Genomic DNA, 20,491 nt, shown 5'->3' with positions numbered 1-20,491 from the left:
CACACCAGGCCGGAAGTGACGCGCAGGACTGTACGGGATCTCTTAGCGCTGGGCTGCCCCGTGTGCCATCTTGTGGCACTATGGGGGCCACCCTCTTACTTGTGTCCCCTGCGGGGAAGTGTCGGTCGGCCTGCATTGTCAGCTCTGTTGCACTCGACTATCAGAGTGCTGCACTCATTGTCAGCTGTGTTGCGCTTATCTTTTGTACATACCCATTTCACTAAGCTTGCCTTGCTGCCCCAGGAGTACCAGTACTCTCTTTGACCAAGGAGAAGTTCCGATACTCACGCGACAAAAAATCTGAAGTGTCGTACTTAGTAGTGTGTGTGCCAACACATTTAAAGCACTGTTTACAAGGCTACGTAAAAAACGAAACGACAGGCCAGATTTAAAAGTAAAGCTAACAAGCACTGGCGTTGCCAATAGGTCTCGCAGTAGGAAAGTTGGAGCTATTGGTTTTGTAAATTACATTTTATATTTATGTTTTGTGATTTACAATGCCAATACTTTTAACTTTAGCATATGTAACACTTTTAGTATTTGTAATGTCACATGTTTTGTATTGACTTGACTTAGATGTATTGATATTACAATTAACATAAAGAGGAGAGGACATCATGGATGCTCACTTCAAGCACACACAAAATTTAATAACGAAACCTGCCCACTCCCAGCCAAACACAATGAAACAGTATTTACGGTGACGCCTGTGCCCAGCAATGCCTGAAAAAAGGTGTTCCTATGCACAGGGCATCTGGATGCTCATCTTCATAACCATAATGGAGTGAGTCAGCCAGTCCCACCACACCGGAGTAGTGTACAATATAATCATGATAAACTCTGTGTCACAAATTAAGCACCCGGGCTCTTCTTGTAATGAGCTGCATTCATACTATAGTCAGGTGTTTATTTTAATTTTCTGTAATGAAGGAAAACACAAATCTAATAGTATTTAATTAACTAATCAGGGGGCATGAAAGTGGCGCTGATTCTGAACAAAGAAATGCAAGCTCAAAGTGAAAGCTGCACCTTTAATAAATAAATAAAGGCACACTGCCATGAATTGTGTTAGTGGCGTTCACCTCTGCTACTCCTTTACATTAGTATTGAAAGCGGCTCAGTGGAGTTACATTTTAAGTCAAAGTGTTGCCGTACAAACTTGGGACCTAAGAGGGAATGGTGCGTGGTGTTTCAAGCTGCTTGCATAGTACTTACTCAAAACTACGGTCTACAAAATAAACCAGCAGGCAAAGAACAACAAGGGAGGAAGGGTGACGAGACGCATGGAGAGCAGCAGCCTTTGATGTGCCGGGCGGCCATGCAGTGAATAATTAGGGGAGGAGAAATGCCGGCCTGAGGCCGATCGCAAAGCAACAGATGGCTGTGGGGTATGACAAAAGGAGAGAAAGCCTGTGAGCTTATGAAGCTACAAACACTACACGATTCACACCACACACAGACAGGGCCTCATTCGATCATACAGAATTAAGACACCTACTTTAAACCATTTATGAGTATTAGGAATCTTGCTCAAAGTTTACTGTATTTTTAGGATTACCCTGATCACAGTCTCTTCTTTCGTGGGTTAGACATACTGCTCTACTGGCATTAAAAACCCAAGAAAATAACAACGAGATTTTGAGCTATTGGCATTGTAAATGGCAATGCCTTTTATTTATGTGATCAAAAAACCTGCAATAATAAAAGGCATTGTCATTAACAATACCAATATCTCACAAACACACACTGACATACACCCAGTTTCTGTGGCACTTCCCAGTCATTTATACTAATAAAATATTAGGATTGCCATAATCAGTAATCAGTCTCTGGTGCCTTGATTGATGGAGAATTTAAATGAATCACAGTCTTTTTACAGGGTTCTAGCCCTTGTGGTACCCGGCTATAAGAGTGAGTTTATTGGCAAAGCAGAAGCTGTCCTTACGTTCCGTGCCTCCTGTTCAGCGCTCTGTGAACCCTGCAGTTCCGCTGCGCTCGGCTACTTGTTTCCCTAATTGAAAGATCTGGTTGTTTATTACTCACGGAGCCAAAGTGCTGCTTTTAAAAGTAGCAGATGAAAATACCACGCTGTATTAGATGTTCCAAAATTGCAGCAGCATGCTGCCTGCCAGGGTAAAGCAATTCCATTATACATTTATGGACACCTGAAATTAAGGCGCGTTGATGGAAGAGCATGTAGCACGTCTTTAGCCTGATTTGTCCGTGATAAATGCTAACAAAAGCTATCACAGTTCTGCATATATTTATTGGCCATGCTAGAGGTTGGTTAAGTGAATTAAGTGCAGCCATGGTCAGGTAATTTTTACAGAGAGAGTGGGGTGGAGGAGTGAGGAAAGAGACACAATTAAAGCATAACCAGTGCAGCGCACATGAAAGAGCGCAGTGCTGATAGAGCTCATACCTCAAGTTTTAACCGGACACCAGAGGCAGTCTACGCCTGGGGCAGCTGTGAGGAGCAAACACAGACCTGTGCCCTCTACTCTGAGTTAAGTAGCACAGCCCTCCCCCTGGTCCGCCTGCTGGCTCTGTTGCGAGGCAGGAGCCTGCTCACTGATTGGGAGGGAGGGTGTAGAGGAACCGGGAAAGACACAACAGTGAAAGCGAAATCAGTGTGGTGCTCGTGAAACGCGTGAAAGTAAGTATGTCCACATTTGTTATAAAGTACATAAACAAACAAATGCATCCTGCAAGCAGAAGCGGGGGCAGTTTACTAAAGTAAAAGTATGTTTGCACACAATAAACAAACAAATGCGTTCAGCAACCAGAAGCGGGCGGCAGCTTTACTGTTAAAAAGTACATAAACAAACAAATGTGTCTGGCAACCCGAAGCGGGCGGCAGCTTTACTGTTAAAAAGTACATAAACATACACTTTCCGTGCCTCCTGTTCAGCGCTCTGTGAACCCTGCAGTTCCGCTGCGCTCGGCTACTTGTTTCCCTAATTGAAAGATCTGGTTGTTTATTACTCACGGAGCCAAAGTGCTGCTTTTAAAAGTAGCAGATGAAAATACCACGCTGTATTAGGTGTTCCAAAATTGCAGCAGCATGCTGCCTGCCAGGGTAAAGCAATTCCATTATACATTTATGGACACCTGAAATTAAGGCGCGTTGATGGAAGAGCATGTAGCACGTCTTTAGCCCGATTTGTCTGTGATAAATGCTAACAAAAGCTATCACAGTTCTGCATATATTTATTGGCCATGCTAGAGGTTGGTTAAGTGAATTAAGTGCAGCCATGGTCAGGTAATGTTTACAGAGAGAGTGGGGTGAAGGAGTGAGGAAAGAGACACAATTAAAGCTTAACCAGTGCAGCGCACATGAAAGAGCGCAGTGCTGATAGAGCTCATACCTCCAGTTTTAACCGGACAGCAGAGCCAGTCTACGCCTGGGGCAGCTGTGAGGAGCAAACACAGACCAGTGCCCTCTACTCTGAGTTAAGTAGCACAGCCCTCCCCCTGGTCCGTCTGTTGGCTCTGTTGCGAGGCAGGAGCCTGCTCACTGATTGGGAGGGAGAGTGTAGAGAAACTGGGAAAGACACAACAGTGAAAGCGAAATCAGTGTGGTGCTTGTGAAACGCGTGAAAGTAAGTATGTCCACATTTGTTATAAAGTACATAAACAAACAAATGCATCCTGCAAGCAGAAGCGGGGGCAGTTTACTAAAGTAAAAGTATGTCTGCACACAATAAACAAACAAATGCGTTCAGCAACCAGAAGCGGGCGGCAGCTTTACTGTTAAAAAGTACATAAACAAACAAACGTGTCTGGCAACCCGAAGCGGGCGGCAGCTTTACTGTTAAAAAGTACATAAACATACAAATGAGTCCGGCAACCAGGAACGGGCGGCAGCTTTACTAAAGTAATACATCGCCACCCAAAAACATTAAAGCTCCTCAGTCACAACAAGTTGTGAATGGTGTGAGTTGTGAGTTGTGAAGTTGGGAGGGAACACGGCCTGGGGGAAGCTGGCTGGGGAGGGGGAGGAGAAATGCAAGTAAAGGGTGTGCGCAGGGAGAGAGAGGGGAGGTGCTGGAGCTGGGGAACAGATGGCCGTGAAAGTTTATGGCCCAAAAGCGCGTGCCTGTGGCCACGTGAACTCGAAGAAAACCGCACGAAAAAACCAGTGGTTTCACGAGTATTTTGAGCACTTGAATTCTCGCCATTTCCCATTCCTTCGGAATGGAAAAGGCGAGACCTAAAAAAGATTTAGTCCTACTTTTATGTCTTCACAAAAGCTGGTCACCCTATAATTATAGTTAATCATTAAATAAAAATCTTAAGGGTGTTCAGTGCAATAGTCAGACATCACAGCAGGATAAACAAAAGTTACAGTTAAGCACTTTAGTCAGAGCCTTTCGGAATGTCCCTGAAGAGGACCAATGGATGCTGCAAGTGCCACCTTTGCCTATGTAACGCTTGTTCCTGTGCCTGAGTATCTAGCACTTATTGCAGTATTATACCTCAAATTATACTTTGTTTTCTCTTATAACTGCACACTTGTCACTTTTCCTCTTGTGCACTTTTGACTACCTCATGTATTTTTGGTTGCTCACAATTTTTACTACCTCATGTATTTTGTTAGCTCACAATTGTCACTATTACCTTTTCTACCTCATGTATTTTTGGTTGCTCTCAATTTTTACTACCTCATGTATTTTGTTTGCTCACAATTGTCACTATTACCTTATGTAACGTAACGTATGCTTTTGTAATCTGTTCTTTTGTAATGTTTCTCATTATGTTTCATTTCTGTTCCTAATGTGAAGCGCTCTGACGCCTTCGGGTAAAGTCCGCGCTATATAAAAATGCATAAATAAATAAATAAATAAATAAATACTAGCAGCGGGCTCAGCTCGGAGCGCTGCTGCTTCTGTCTGCTGATGCCAAGGTTCACCTCTGATTCAGTGGGCGGGGCCATTGTGCAGCCGTCGGAGCTGTCCAATAGGAAAGACCTCCGAAGACTGCCGAAGAGCAGGGACACGCCATCCCGAGAGTATACCAAATATTGCACAACAGGAATACGAGTGGCTGCAGGGAGGGAGAAAGCGAAGTGTGTTGAGCCGTTTTCAGAGGAATCCCCACTAATCTAGCAGAAGGTAACGTTAATGGCAAATCAACGCACTGCTGAAATAACGTCCGATAGTGATAAATGCACTGTAAAAAGAACAATGCTAAAGTACACAACAAGCATTATGTGGCAGACCGAAGGTGATAGTTGGGTCCTAACCTTGTGGAGGAAAGCAGCCGCCAGCGACCGCAGAGTTTACGTCCTCTTAATCTTCCAATCTCCGTCGTACGTTTGTCGCCCTGCTACCTTTTGTTGGCTCTATCCAGAAGTCGAAATGGGCAGGATCTGAGTAGCACGAGGTGCCCATACTTTGTAAATTTGACAACAAGGTTCCTCTTACTCGGGGCTTTAAGTGGGGGGTCTCTCGAAGGGCTGTTGTCAATGTATGGGCGTGGCTTAAAACACGTAGGCTTAACATGTGTGCTTAGCAGTGTGCTGCCCGACTTGTAGTTTGCTGTTTCTGTTATTGCATCCAGATTTAATAAAAAAAAAAAAAAGTTTACATAGCGCTAGCTTGACCCGTGGGTATCAGAGCGCTTTACATACACACAGGAGAGAAAAACAATTGCATTACATAGTAGGACCTAAGGAAGCAAAAAGACATAAGTAAAACATAATATGGCAAACAGCGAAGGGGAGGGAGAAAACCACATTCAAGTAACCACCCAGGGCTCGAGTCGGGGGTACACGCAGGTGCACGGTGTCCCCCCGCCAAGAAGCTGGGCCCCACAGAAATATGCTGAACGTGTCCCGGTGTAATTTTCAGACACTGGGACACGTTCAGCACGTGACGCCATGAGGTCATTTGCATATTGTCAGCCCCCCAACTCCTTTTTATAGGACTTGTGCCCTGTAACCACCTATCCTTGATGGTCTAGTGAGAGCGGAGTCAGCTAGGATATAGAAGTCTAGTTTAGTTGACATTGGTTGGTAAAGTACATATGAGTTAGTTGCATAAGATAAATAAGCAGCAACTATGACTTGTTTATAATATTGAAAATGCTTCACCTTAAAGCCCTGGTGACCGCACAACAATGATGCTGCTCCTGAGTTTAAAAAAGAGAAGGGAACTCCAGAGAGAGAAAATTACTCTTTAAAGGATTTCCCTTCTCCTACAACGCTCACCTGGTATGACGTCATGTCTTCACTTCTCCACTAGTGAGAAGCGCACATCAATGTGCCTGCAGTCCGAACAGTGCGGCCAGTGCATAAAACAGAGCCCGATAGGGACCCGTTTCGAGGACCCCTTAATAAAACTGCCCACTTAAAGCCCTGCCCTTACTTTATATTACAAGGCAGCTGTCCAGCGGTGTTAATTCCGACATTTGAGATGCCTCCGCTGAAGTGGGAGTGGAAAGAATATCTTGTGCTATCGTCAAGCAAGGGCGGGACAGATAGCTGACAAGCCTTCTTGCTGTGGTGTCTGCTGCTTTAAAGACGTACATTTACGCATTTGGTTAATCTGTAAATGTAAAGGCTGTTTGAAAGCAGGTTTTGGCTTTAATTGATGGAGTCACTTAAAGAGTGTTGATTTTGTGGTATTTGTAAGGCCACCTGATGTGCTGTGGAGTGTGGGCTTATAATGGACAGTTATACAAAATGTTTGCAGTAGGTGCAGTTTGCATAATATTCAGATCTATATTCTGGATTTCTTTTTTTTAATCTTGAACCTAAATCTTTTTGTGCACTTTGCGGTAGCCTGTCTTATGCTGTGTGTAAGTCAGTACATAGTCACAGTGCTTTCTTTTACAGGTTGGGATCCTGTTTCAGGAAAAATACACGTCAGTATTCCCCACTGCACCAACCAGAATCCAATTCTGTGGCTCTCTGGTAGAGCAGGCTTTTGGTATGGGCAAGCTGGGCCAAGGACCGAAGTGCCAAATATTCCGAATGGGACAGCAAGGAGCTTCCTGATCTAATGTCATGCAAACAGCAGCTCGCCCATTCTACTTTGGCGCAGTCGGATCCAGTTAAAGACTTTGTAGTCCGCCCTTAATGTACCTCAGTTTAATTGTTAGCACCCCACCAACCCCTTGCCCTCCTCCCATCTTTCTCACACCTGCCATCACACTGCAACCACCCCCACAATAACCACCACATTTTCTTTATGCCCAGGGTTCTGTCCTGGTCAATCCGATTTAGGGCCCGCTAGTTAGGGACATGGATATATGCAGTGATCGCATTAACCAATAGAGGTTTCACAATATAAAAAAGTGCATTTCTCACTGATTAGTGTAACTCACTTTCATCTTTCATTTAAGGTGTGTTATTTTAAATGCAGTCACTTGAAGGTGAAAGACCAACAACAAAATTACAGAATATTTTGTTCTTTTTAGCCGCGCCTTTGATCCGGCCCCCACGCTAATTGACCCTGCCCCATTGGGCTCAGAATGTCACTCCCCATACTTTTTGTTTAATGCACTTCAAATGCTAGATCTATCTTGCAGCCCATCAGGCTGGGTACATACGCCGGGATCAAGAGTTAAAAATAAAGATAAAAACCAAAGCAACAAATGAATTGGAGGTGACGATTGAGGAGTTATTGAAGAGCACCTGTAAGGATTTGAATGGGAGAAGCAGTACATTGAAAATACAGTAAGACAACACATGCGCTCCCATTGAGTGCTGTTATAAAACAGCAGTTTCCTCAAGGTAAGCAACGGAAAGATACAAGTAATCCAATTAAAAGGACGGCAAAGAAACTATGCTTCTAGGAAGGAGCACATTCTAAACGTGGAAGCACAGCCATCAAATGAGAAGCAAGCAAATGAGATTGACAAGAAATCCAAACAATCGTAAGCAGTGGCTGACCCAGAGAGTACCATTTGTCTTTTACGACAGACTGCTATTTTTTTGTAGTTTGCAAATGTTGTTCATGGGGACACAAGACAGAAAGGGTCGCAACTGTGAGGGGTTAAGGAAATTTGTGTGTGGGGTCCATCCTGCAAATTGGGCCAAGAACAACCCTTTCAGTACTTGACTCTCAGGGTAGTGAGGGCGCACATGTGGAGGCTTCTAGGAAGGTAGGGTAGGATGCCCATGCTCAGAATTTGGTAATCAGTTCACAGATACAATAGCTCCAGTGTTCAGCCCAGTGTTAGTTTTTTTATAAAAGGAGGTAATTTTTTTTATCTTAGTAGTACTAAATACTACCCAATTCGATCTAGTCAGTGATCTTTCTCATCCCTTGTGGTGCTACACCTGCAGATTTCTCCTTGTGCTATCTCCCACCCCAGTTACCGTTGATAAACTTGACCCTCTGACCCACATGAATTATGGAAGAAACTTGAATCAGTCTCAGAAACAGACACTGGTGTCCCACAACTCAAATTTTCAACCAGTTCATTTGTATCGTGTTCATACTACTGGTGGTTTAGTGGGTAAGAAGTTAGTCTCTTGCACTGGACTAGCATGGATCTCATAAATTACCCCCTCCCTCACCACTGGAGGGGGATGCCCCTAGTGGTTGGAGGCAATGCTTGGATTCCTCCTAGGAGGCCAGATGCAGCACCCATCTCTTCTCGCATGAGTGTACAGGTTCAGTCCACTGTCAGTCAGCACCCCCAGTGCTTCTACTGCATGTGGCAAATCTGAAAAGGCGAACACAGTCACCGCAGTAGTTGCAGCCCCCACCAGGCTGACACAATCTTCATGACAGTTGCAGCCTGACTGGGGACATGTTAGTTTTCTGCGGTTCCCACCAGGACCCTTCTGAGATACTGGCAGACCCTCTGCAGCCCGGGTTGCTCCTGGCTTTGTTCTTAGGCAGTAATCTTTCTCTTTCTCATCACACCCTACCTGAGAGGCCACCTCAGTCAACAAGAGGATCACCTTCAAGCTCCTCATCCACGCACACAAAGCCCTTCACAGCACCGGACCAGCATACCTCAACGACCGACTCAGCTTCTACACCCCCACCCACAGCTTCCGCTCTGCCAACCTCACCCTCGCCTTGAGACCCTCATGGGTATGTAGTGCGCTTTAGAAATACATTGATTGATTGATCGTGTCATTCCGCCTAGGGAAATGCTAGGCTTTTCTTCTTGGACAGTCACTCCACCTGCAGATGGAGTGATGTTTCTTACAGTTGGTAGCACTGAGGCTGTCTCCAAACAGGAGTGCTCTAACCATGGTTACAATTAAGTGTGAAGTTACTTCACCTGGCTGTCATCAACTTCCCTGAAGCAGTAGTTCGAGACAGATAAAAGGCCAGACCTCTCCTACAAATATTTTCACATTGCACAACCGAAACTGCTGCCCCACAGCACACACCAGTACCATAAACCAAATGGCAGTACTCAAGAAAAACAAAAGGCTTCAGGGAATTTCTAAATGTAGCTCTGCCTCTATCTTCCTCACTTGAGTGTCTTGATATCCACTCTCCAGCTACTAGAAGAATGCAAGCAGTACACTTCTACTTCTGGGGGCAGGGTAGTATTTCTTTTCCTTTATCATGTGCCGTGCCAGAACATGCCCCGGTTACTTACCGGTAATCTTCATTACTCCGAGTATAGTCTTCCTCGCCACATGAGTTACAAAGTGAGCTTTAGCTCCACAACAGAACCCTCCAAAGCAAAAAGAAAACCCCTCCCACCCCCTCCCAACATGGCCGACCAGTCCCACCTGACCTCTATAAGAGGCGGGCCGGCCCAACCAATCAGCCTGATCTACCAAGCAAACAATGAAGCCGATAGCCAGACAGGGAGGGGGGGAGGGAACTCATGTGGCGAGGAAGACTATACTCGGAGTAATGAAGATTACCGGTAAGTAACCGGGGCATTACCTCCTCGTTAGTCTTCCTCGCCCCCTGAGTTACAAAGTGAGCCAATACCCAAGCCAACAAGGCTTCATTGACCACCATAACCACAACACCACATGGTGAAGCAGAGAAACCAACCCAAGGTTGAAGGAAACAACTGAAAAGAAAACAGGGACCACAGGAAACCTGAAATCAAGACCTCCAGGAAAAGGAGGCCAACCAGGAGCCGCAGCTCCAGCACTCAGAAAGGCCCCAGCGAAGTCCCCCCGGGACCGCCAGAGACCCACATACCAGGCGGGGGACGACCACGCCGAATACCGATAAAACTCCACAGAGGAGACACCCACTACGGGGGCCCAGGGAACAGAGCCATACCTCGCGGACCGACCCCGGGCCCCCGCCGGATCCACCGAACCCAGCGAAGCGTAGGGAAGGATGCCAGCGTGTGTAAGCCCGCGAACCCAGGGGGAACGAGGGCAAGCGGCCCGAACAAATGGGCCCAAAAAAAGGCATAACACAGGTCATCCCACCGGGAAAGGAAAAAACGTGCGGCTAAGAGAAGCCAAAACAGCACGCCGAACAACCAGCCCGGACAAGGGAGGAACCCCGTCGGCCGGGAAAAGCGGCAAAGAGCCAGAGTCCGAGGCCCCAGGGAAGGAACCCCGGGAAGGACACGGGGGACATGCCGGAGGAAGAACCCCGTCCGGCAAAAACCCGCAAGAAGGGCGGGGAGCGGAGGAGCGACCCCCGCACACCCAACCGCCCAGCAGACACCATCGCCACCAGGGAAACCACCTGAAAGGCGAGGAACCGCAAAGCCACCGAGGGCCGGGGCCCAACAGGGCGGACCCCGAAGAGCTCGTAGAACGAGAGAGAGAGACTCCCGCGGAACGCCACCCGAATTTGCGAGTCACCCCTGCGCAGGGGCCCCGCAAATCTCCACCGTACCGTACCAATAGAAGTATATGTGCAGCTGAAGCGAGCACCCAAGGGGTGACTGGCAGAGCGTCCGTGGGCGAAGGATAAATAACCTCGGAGCCAAGCGAGCCACCAGGGAGACCAGCCCGTCGAACACCGGACCGAGGAAGGCCCGCAAGGCAGCCCAACGGTCCCACTGGGACCAAGCCCCGCAAGGGGACCACGGAGGCGTGGACAGTACCAAGCCGACCGCACCAAGCCAGAGGGAAGCCCCTCGCCAGGCACAGTAAGAGAAGTGAGAAGACCAACCCGAGCAAGCAGCGACAACCGCTCAAGAATCAGGCCTGCAGATGGAGGCAGTCCAACAGCAAGGGCCGGCTCATCCCCGCCACCGGGTGCGGGGGACCCAACCCTGGAACGAGAAGAACACCGTACGGTCAGAAGGCTCGAACCGCCAGAAGCGCAAGGGGAGTGGGTACCAGGGGCGGCGGCCCCGCCGGGTACCACACACTGGAACGCCCCCCGAAGTTGCGAGTCAAAGCGCGGGGGCCAAGCCACTCATCCCAGTATCGCACCAACAGAAGTCCATGCGCCGCCGAAGCGTGCGCCCAGGAGCGGCCCTGCCCAAGCGAATCCCGCAGAGGAACCGTGAAAACAGAGGGCACGGGGGAAACGCGAACTTCAGACCGAAAGGACAAGCGACAGACAGGGCAACCACAAGGACCCGGGAGGAGAGAGTAAAAACTGGGCAGAAGGGGTGAGTCCCCCACTGTGAACAGGGCCACCGGAGGCAGACCGAGTCGAGGCCCCCGGCGCCGTGCACCACCGGGGTCAGGGCGAGACCAGGCAACGAAGGAAGATCCGACTCAGTCGAACCGCCCCCACCCAGTCGGACCCCGGGGGAAAGACAGCCCGAACGGGCAAGCCGGAGGCACATACACCAGCCGGACGACCGACCCGACCCAGACCCGGGGACACCGAATGCACCGGTGCGACAGATGGCAGGCCCGGAGGGTCGCTAGTGGGACACAAGACCCACGCCTCCAGAGGAGACAGCGGCACAGCGCCGAAGACCCCACGGCCAACCGGAGCACGAGGAGCCGCGTGACACTCACGCAACCGCGAGCCAACCGAGTGCAGGGGCCCTGCGAACCTCCGCCAGGCCCCCAATTACAGCAAACGGGCCGCCGAAGCGAGCACCCAACGACCCCCGAAGGCGTACAAGCCAGAAACGGGAACCGAAGGGACCCCGACGGAGGAGAGACACCGCCTGATGTGGAGTCCACGAAAAAGAAGAGGCCGAGAGGAATCCCCCCTCCCGACCGGGAGCGCCAAGACCCACACCCGGCGAAGAACCACCACCAGGCGGGCCAGGAGCACAGCTCCCACCCCCGGGCCGGGAGGCAAGGCCACAGGCCGACCCCAGGTGTCCGGAAACACCAACAGGCGATACCAAGGACGGAGCCGGCCCCCAACTGCCGAAAGCCAGAACCAAGGGGTGACCCGAGGAAGACCGGGGAGAGTCGAAACACGGGCCCGGATCCACCGACGGATGGGGAGCCTGAAGGAAGGACGTGTCCGAGGGAGCGGGCCCCAATGAAAAGCCGCCACTGCCGACAGGGACGCATATCCATCCCCAGCATTGCGTCCGGCAAAGGAGACAATTCCACCACCCTAACGCCCAGCACCATCCCTGCATAGGGGCCCTAATTGCACACCAATGCACAGAGCCGGTGAACGTGACACCAGGTTGGTTAGGCACCGATGCCTAGAAAACCCCGGACCGGGGACGCCACCGGCCCCCCCCGATCCGCCGAGGCGTGGAACCGCCTACAGGTCCCGGGCCAGTCCGGGACCGCTGCACCACCCATCGGGCCCCCTCCCCCTGGACGAGAGGTAGACGAAGCGAGGGGGGGGTCAAGGGGTCCCCGCCGCGCAAGGCCCGAAGGGCAAGCGTCGCCAAACAGGGAGACCCCGCAGAAGGAGACAGAAGGGAACCCACTCCCCCCCCCCAAGGAGACCAGGAGGCGCAGCTACCCGGCCACTCAAACTCCACGGGTCCGGCGCAACCTGACGGCCCAGGACGGGCCAGGGCGTCAGAATGGGAAAACAGACACCAGGGAACAGACCCTACGTCGTACCGCGCATTCACAGAGAAGCAGGACCTGACACCTTGTCCAAGATCACACAAGGAAAGTAAGACATTAGCTCAGAAGTACAGGATGTGCAGTCGACCCCGAGGGTCGACCCGCGGGTGTCAGCACCAAAGCCCGTACTCCAACTGTCAGTCCCCAAACAACGTGAACACAAACACAGTGCTGCCTGCGCCAGCCAGGTAAAACTGGGATAAAGTGGAGGCCAGGCATCCTTAGCGTTGTGGAGAATAAGCAAGTAAAATGCCCAGAGTAGCCAAGTGGGACCCCATCAGCGGAATAGGCCCCGAGTCGAGAATTAATCAGGGCTGGTGAATCTTGAGCCCAAGACCCGCCGAGGCGGGGATTCGAACCCTGGACCCGGGCCAGACCTCTGCATCAGGGTCTGCAGCCCTAACCCATGAGCCATACTACTGCACTCCGGACACATAACGGTAGTGAAACAGCAATCACATCGTGCCAGTGATACAGAACTAAAAATATTCTTGCCCTCACCGAGGAACGAACCCCGGACCTTTCGAGGAGGAGACAGACGCGCCCCCTCTCACAGTATTGAAAAGTTTCCACCCTGGGATATTACCACAGCACTGGCCGGACTTGAAGTGAGGACAGTCCCTACCAAAGGCATAAGCCGTACCTTCGAGCCATAGCTCCATGGGTGCCCGCAGCGTCCTATGTACTACAGCTGTTTCCAAGACTCACATTGTGAAACACTAGGAACCTCTCCACAGTGCCGAAACCTGGGATTGAACCAGGGACCAATAAAAGGTAAGTCTAACACTCCAACTGAGCCCGCCAGGGACTGTACGAAGAAAAACACCTGGAGGCAACCAAGCCCCGCCCCCGGGGGGCGGGGGGCGTTCGGAGTCAACAACAGCTCCGCAGACCGCCGCGGCCCGTAGGGCCAAAAGACACGCATGGCGGCGGCGGCGCACAGCAGCCGCCCAGCAGCCGCGGAGAGAGCAACCGGACCCGGACAGCGGAGCCCCCGAGGACCCCGACAGGCAAGGTAGGCCAGCCCTGTTGCTGGTTTGTCAAAAGAAGTAAAGACTCTCTCTTTATTCTGAGTCTAATCCATACATTATAGTCAGGCGAGGCACGAACTCACAACCCCGGCAAGGCCCAGTTAAGTATCGCGCTGTAACCGATTGACCGGAACGGGCAGAAACCCAACCCCTCTACGAGGGAGCGTTCGCGACACCCTCGAGGCCGGGTAACACACGCTGTGTGTACCTTGAAGTCGCCCGCCTCGCCGGGGCGCTGTAAAATAAGCATGTAAATGAGAAGTCTCCAAATCAATTACAAAACACAGTCGGGAGAGGTGTGTACAATACATCCCCCTACCGCAGCAAGAAAACAACATGACGGGAATAACAAACTGCAGGCAGACAGGGGAGCAGCTCGATTCCAATACCCTTAGCAACTCAGACAGCCAGAATGGTAGAAACAGGTACTTTCAACAGCTGTGTTTGTGAGCAGGCAGAGCAGCACACACATATGAGCAAACACACGAAGGGTATCAGCCGCGTAGGACCCAAAAAGCCCACAGAGTGGCCCGGGCCCATCAGTAACGACCTGGGGATACACCGGGATGACCAAACACCCCATATCCCCTGCCGCCCCCCCCCCCCTGTAAACCACTGGTATGCAATAGCAGTACCTAACCGGCCCCACAGGACCGGGGGAAGGAAGAGGGGGGGGGGATTTATTCAGGCATAAGGCCCTCGAGACCGCTAGAGCAGGTCCTCCACCCTAAACCCCAAGGGCCAGCTCACGCCGGCCCATCTTACCTGAACAGTGCTCTGGAGAGAATCGTGCAGAACAAAAAAAAAACAGGCTGATTGGTTGGGCCGGCCCGCCTCTTATAGAGGTCAGGTGGGACTGGTCGGCCATGTTGGGAGGGGGTGGGAGGGGTTTTCTTTTTGCTTTGGAGGGTTCTGTTGTGGAGCTAAAGCTCACTTTGTAACTCAGGGGGCGAGGAAGACTAACGAGGAGGTAATAGGTTTTCAAAATGCAGCCCACTGACTTCAGCACTTAGACTCACTCACACACAGGGTTTGATGTGCTACACACATTCTACACATGCACTTGACATACACACAGAATGTCAGTGCAAAGGTCTGGGTACCCATATAACATTAGAACTTTACTTAAGAAGATCATGTAGGCTGTACTCTTAGTAACATAGATACAAATCTCTGTTCACGCTGGCAATGTCAGAAACTTGCAGTGGTGTCACAACTGCTTTATGTGCTGCACCCAGCACAAGTGTAGTAGTTCTCAGGCTATTATGAGGGTACGGTTCCTGCACCTCTCCTGGATATACGAGAGGTCCAGAACATTGCATAGTTGGGGACAGGCTTGGGCTTCTGTGGTTAGATTGACCTTACACCAGGACCAAAATAGGTCAGAACATCAGATACATACGCAGTGGAGTACACGAGGCAGAGGAACACACCCATATACCTGGCAGGGAACATTTTTGTCTTGTACGAGGCAGGTGCAACTTTCTTACCATTTTGTAACATCTCTTATTAGTAATGTATGCTTCTTTGACAAATGTGATGCTTTTCTCATGAAAGATTTTTTTAATTGATTTCAATTGCAAATATAATTGAAATGTAAATAACTGCTTGGTCACCTCAGAACGTAAAGTTTGATAATGCACAATAATTACCACTGTAATTCATTTGTTTGTTGTGTAGTTTTCTGATCATAAGAATAACCGTGCTTCACTCTTAACCAAATTCTGCAGTAAATGTAATGGAAAGCTGGAATTAGCAAAACAGAAACTCAATGGCTGATTGATTTTAAAGAATTCCTGTTCTTTTTTTTTGTTTAAATATCTTTATTGGTATTTTCTGATTTTAACATGACTATCATCACGATTTTATACAAAATATTCAGACGTTCTGAATATAAATACAGAACACACATATACAATAGCATTATCTATTGCAGCTGCATATAGTTGACACTAGTGTGCTATTCTCTATTACAGATACTTGCATCTTATGTGAGCATGTGTTCTGGGGTCCCTGCGTGCCATTGCTCGCAGTTTTGCTACATCATGGTTTATAAATTGTAATCATTACTATGCGCATCTTACTTATAACACAATCGACCAAAACTGTTATGACAGGATCTAATTGTTATATGCCATCTACATACGAAACCTGCCTTTCGGGCCTGATCATCAATTTACTGCGAGAGAAAAAAAGGGAATTATATGATGATAGAACGCAAGTAGTAGTCACTGAAGAATACCAATAAGACTTATTTTCTAAAATATACAAACCAAACTGAAACTTATAAAATAAAAAGAGAATCTGCCATCTACGAAATACAAACAAAATCAATCTTACATGACTGGGTACGAAGTTGTATTATCGGTTCTTTTCCACATAACAATACATCTTGCCAGAGATTGAAACAGTGCGCATAACGAAGCATAATCACCAACCAGCAAAGGGGACCTCTATGCCTGAAGACGGATGGGGTGTAAGTGATCATCCACAACGGACCAGGGAGTGCAATAGTGCTCAAGTCTGTGTGTTTTGAAGCATATATACTCCATTTAGCTGGCTAGTGAGGAACTAGGGTTTCTGTCACTGATCAGCAGTTTGGGTATTATCTACTTCCATTGTGTTGCTGTTTGTAGGGCAGTGAGTAATGCGTCCCAGCTTTGCGCAATGGTATGTTTGCGGAGCCCCACCGTCTCCTCTCTGCAGTGCCGCACTTTCCGTGTGTGCCCATATTGTGAGTGAACGCTTCCAGCTAAGTGTCTCTGAAGGTTCTGCATTTTTCCATTTCTTAGTTATTAGAAGTTTTGCAGTAATTAGCCCTAAATCTCGGAATCTCAAGGTAACCTTTTTTTTTTTTGGGACCTGGCATAGAGCCCTAGAACGCAAACTTCCAATGACAACGGCAGCGACGTGTCTGTGCATAAAGCTAGGACTGTGACTACCACTTACCAATAATGTTGAAGGGATGCACAAGCCTGCAGCATATAAAGCAGGTCTGCATCAGGATACTGGCAGCGCGGTCATGCAGAAGTGGCGATGCGGAAAAATCTATTTATCATGTTAGGCGAGAGGTATGCCCTCTGTATGATGTATGTTTGTATAAGCTTGAATCTAGAGTTCCCGGGTATGTTTCTAGCACCCGCTAATATGGTGTCCCACTCCTGATCAGTCCAAGGCTGGTCTCTAGCTGCCTCCAATATTACTTGGAGACGTTGCATCGGCTTCAACGTATGTGTAAGGTGCGCTTCTATCAGCCAATACACCACATGCGATCACGCTACCAATACATATAAATATTGTACTAATAGGTGCGTTGGTGGCTCAGTTGCCAGATCCCCCCCAGGCAGCTGACAAAGCCTTCAGAAGGGAGGTATGTAAAAGGAATCGACCCACTGGCAACTCAGCGTCTTTGACCAGCGTCTCAAATGTTAGTAATACGCCGTCTCTATATAAATCTCCCAAAGTGTCTAGCTCCGCGCATGCCAGGTCGCCAGGGCTGCCTCCGATGTGCCCAGTCTACCCCTTGGTATCCCCATCAGTGGCAAAATCGGGGGATATAAACTTCTTTTGTAACATTTAAGAGCCAATCCAAAGTGTAATTGTGGTGGTCACTGAAGTTTGGCGACGGGATGAAACAAATGACAAACTTGAGTGAGTCCAAGGCTGGTGCATAGTCGCGGTGTTTTCCAGACACCTGCCATCCAGCCATTTCATCGCCCATGGGAGCTGGGAAGCTAAGTAATACAATTCCATATTGGGGACAGCCAGACCACCCTGACTAGAGGGAGCGTACATCTTCCACAAAGCGACTCACGGTCTCCCCTTGTTCCATATTAAGTCCCAGAATAACCGTTCCAGTTCTAGGTAAATCTTAGGTAAGATATAAAGTGGGAGATTCGAGAAATAATATGGCAGTTTGGGAAGCACAATAATTTTCAGCAAGGTGATGCGGCTCATTACATTCAGCGGAAGCATTTTTCAAAATTGCATTTGAGCTCGTATGGCCGAGATTGCTCTCATCAGATTGCCCTTTAATAAGTCATCAGGCGATCGGTAAATTAAAATGGCAAGATATCTGAACGTGGTGGGATACCATGTAAGGGGCGCGCCATTCAGGAACACATCTACCTCCACTGTGTCGGCGTTAAATGAATAAATCCCTGATTTGGCCCAATTGACCCGGAGCCCTGACTTCTCCTCAAAGGTTTTGAGTATATCTGCAATGGACGTTGGGATTGCAGTATCATCCCGAAGATATAACAACAAATTGTCTGCATACAGGGGAATGTTATGTAGCCCATCTCCCAGCCGTGTCCCCCACTCTGCGCCATCTCTCTGGAGCAACATTGCCAAAGGCTCTATAGCTAGGGAAAACAGTAAGAGATAATGGGCAGCCTTGGCGCGTCCCTCGCCTCACTCTAATGCAGTCTGAGATTAACCTACCAGTACGAACCCGGACAGTGGGCCGTTGATACAATAAACTAACCATATTTAAATAGTGTTCCCTTAGTTCATATTTACTCAGCACAGATGCCAGATAAGGCCATTCCAATGAATCAAAGGCCTTCTCCAAGTCTAGTACCAGGCAGCCAGAACGGGGCCAATTATGCATTGCGTACAGTTGCACTCTAAAAAACCTGTGTATATTAAGAGAAGTACACAGTGTGGGAACAAAACCATTCTGATCGGGGTGTACCAACATTTTCACTAGGGCTGAAAGACGCCTGGCTAGGCGCGATGTAAAGATTTTAAAATCTGTGTTAAGGAACGCAAGCGGGCGATAGGAGCCTAGGAGGTCGGGATTTTATCAGGTTTAAGGAGGGAGACCTACAGGGCCTCATTGTGCGTGGTGGTGGGAGTAGAGTCGTCTAGCGCAGTTTCGTATACTTTTAGCAACTGCAGCACTAAGATGTGTGTATATGCCTTGTACAATTCAGTCGGTAGGCCATCTGGTCCTGGCAACTTCCTATTTGACAGTGAAAAAATACTGTCTTGGATTTCCTCTGAGTGAAGAGGGGCATTTAATTCTTCATCCTGTGCTCGTGTAGGCCACAGTAGATATAGGCCTTCCAGGTATGTCTGTAACTCTAGGGGCGTAGCTTGCACGAGCGATTTATACAGATCCCGATTGTGAGAAGTTGGCCTGGCATATGATGTCCACTATTCTAGTGGGCATCTTTGTAGAAACCTATCCTAGTAGAAGCTGTGGAGAACAGCCTTCAGGCTAAGTTTTGAAGGAATGTAAAGCAGCTTGTTTTACCAGTCTATAACCCTTTGCATAATCAAATGAAAGGAGAACCACACCAGGTATATATCAAATATATATGTATTTATTCTAAACACAACCCCTCTAGTCTCTTTACGAGGCTAGAGGCCAAAGTACAATACAAGAACTTAAATAGCACAGTATATGTTTGCCCTAGGGACCTTACAAACCATATACTAAGAAAGTGGTATAAGAACCACGAGGAGCATAGAAACAAGGCCTAGAGCCTGTAGAACCGCTGGGGCAACCAGGAACCACCCATAGTAGGGACGCAGGAGACCCATGGGGGACGCGTGCAGTGTCTAAACACAGCGCGAATCACCATTGACTTCTACGGAGGAAATTCAAGTTACAGTTTTAAAGTTTAAGGACACTTAGGAGTTGACTACGGTGAAACACTTTCAGAACTGGACACTTCGAGAGTCAAGACCCACGGGAGCACCGAAGTACTCATGTTACCTCACCCAGGGAAGCCGGGTGCATAGGTGTCTTTTCATGTCAGGTTTCGTCGTCGATTCCAATGGAGAGCTGCAAAGAAGTGCTGCAGGCGACCAGAGGAAAAGTGTCTGGATGGATCTAAGGGTGGATCGGAGATCGGAAGAACCTGAGAGCAGAGGAGACAGATTCTGGGTCATTAGCCAGTGACCAGGATGGCGACAAGAAGATGCCAGCCGATGTCATGTGATTTCAGGTGATGTAGATGAAGCTTGACTCTTCAGCCCCGATGTTCAGGAGGCGTCGACTACAACCAGGAGCTGTATTCGAGCTGTCCCACGAAGGATGTTGAGTGTTGCAGCATTAGTATCTGTATTGGACCCAACAAGCCATGGCAACAGCAACCCACGCAGAATGCAAAGATTGGCTTCGGTGCAGACTGGCAAGGCCTGAGGGACTCACCCTTTGGAGGGGAGTTAGGGCACGTCTGGAGCAACCAGGAAAGCTCAAGAAACAAAGGATTTACCTTCGGGGGGACCCATTAGCCAACGGACTAGAGATCGTGAAGGAGCCTCGAGTGGAAATGCTGAAAGCGGGCCCACGGAACACTCGTGGAGTGTAGGGCCACAATCTTCGATGCAAAAGGTGCTCAGGGCTTGGACTACAAGTAGCCCAATGCACAACTTCGGGAAAGCTTGGGAAGTAGATGCACTAGCAAATGTGCAGGATGTGCAGGCTGTCCAGGAGTTCCGGTCCCACATCTCTCATCATAGTTACAGATCTGAGCTTTGCTGGGGACTTGTGTCCGCCTCGGAGATGTCTGGAAGTCCGTGTCCTGTGTCGCAGATT

The 20,491-nt window shown here is 48.9% G+C and overlaps 1 protein-coding gene and 1 non-coding gene across 2 annotated transcripts in view; one reads left to right on the top strand and one right to left on the bottom strand.

Annotated features, from left to right (window-relative positions):
- The first annotated feature begins 4,916 nt into the window (after positions 1-4,916).
- The window catches only part of MTERF4 (mitochondrial transcription termination factor 4), a 407,863-nt gene continuing 392,288 nt past the window's right edge, over positions 4,917-20,491 (top strand). The window contains exon 1 of the mRNA XM_086943980.1: positions 4,917-5,114. The gene's annotated coding sequence lies outside the window, so the exon portion shown is untranslated. The remainder of the gene's footprint in view (positions 5,115-20,491) is intronic.
- Positions 10,725-10,831, bottom strand: LOC147683578 (U6 spliceosomal RNA). The gene has a single exon (XR_015301207.1). It is a non-coding gene; the product is annotated as a U6 spliceosomal RNA (small nuclear RNA).

Source organism: Lissotriton vulgaris, chromosome 11 (genome assembly GCF_964263255.1).
Source record: "Lissotriton vulgaris chromosome 11, aLisVul1.2, whole genome shotgun sequence".
NCBI lineage: Eukaryota > Metazoa > Chordata > Amphibia > Caudata > Salamandridae > Lissotriton > Lissotriton vulgaris.
The sequence above is the reverse complement of the archived record's forward strand: the minus strand, read 5'-3'. Positions and strand labels throughout refer to the sequence as shown.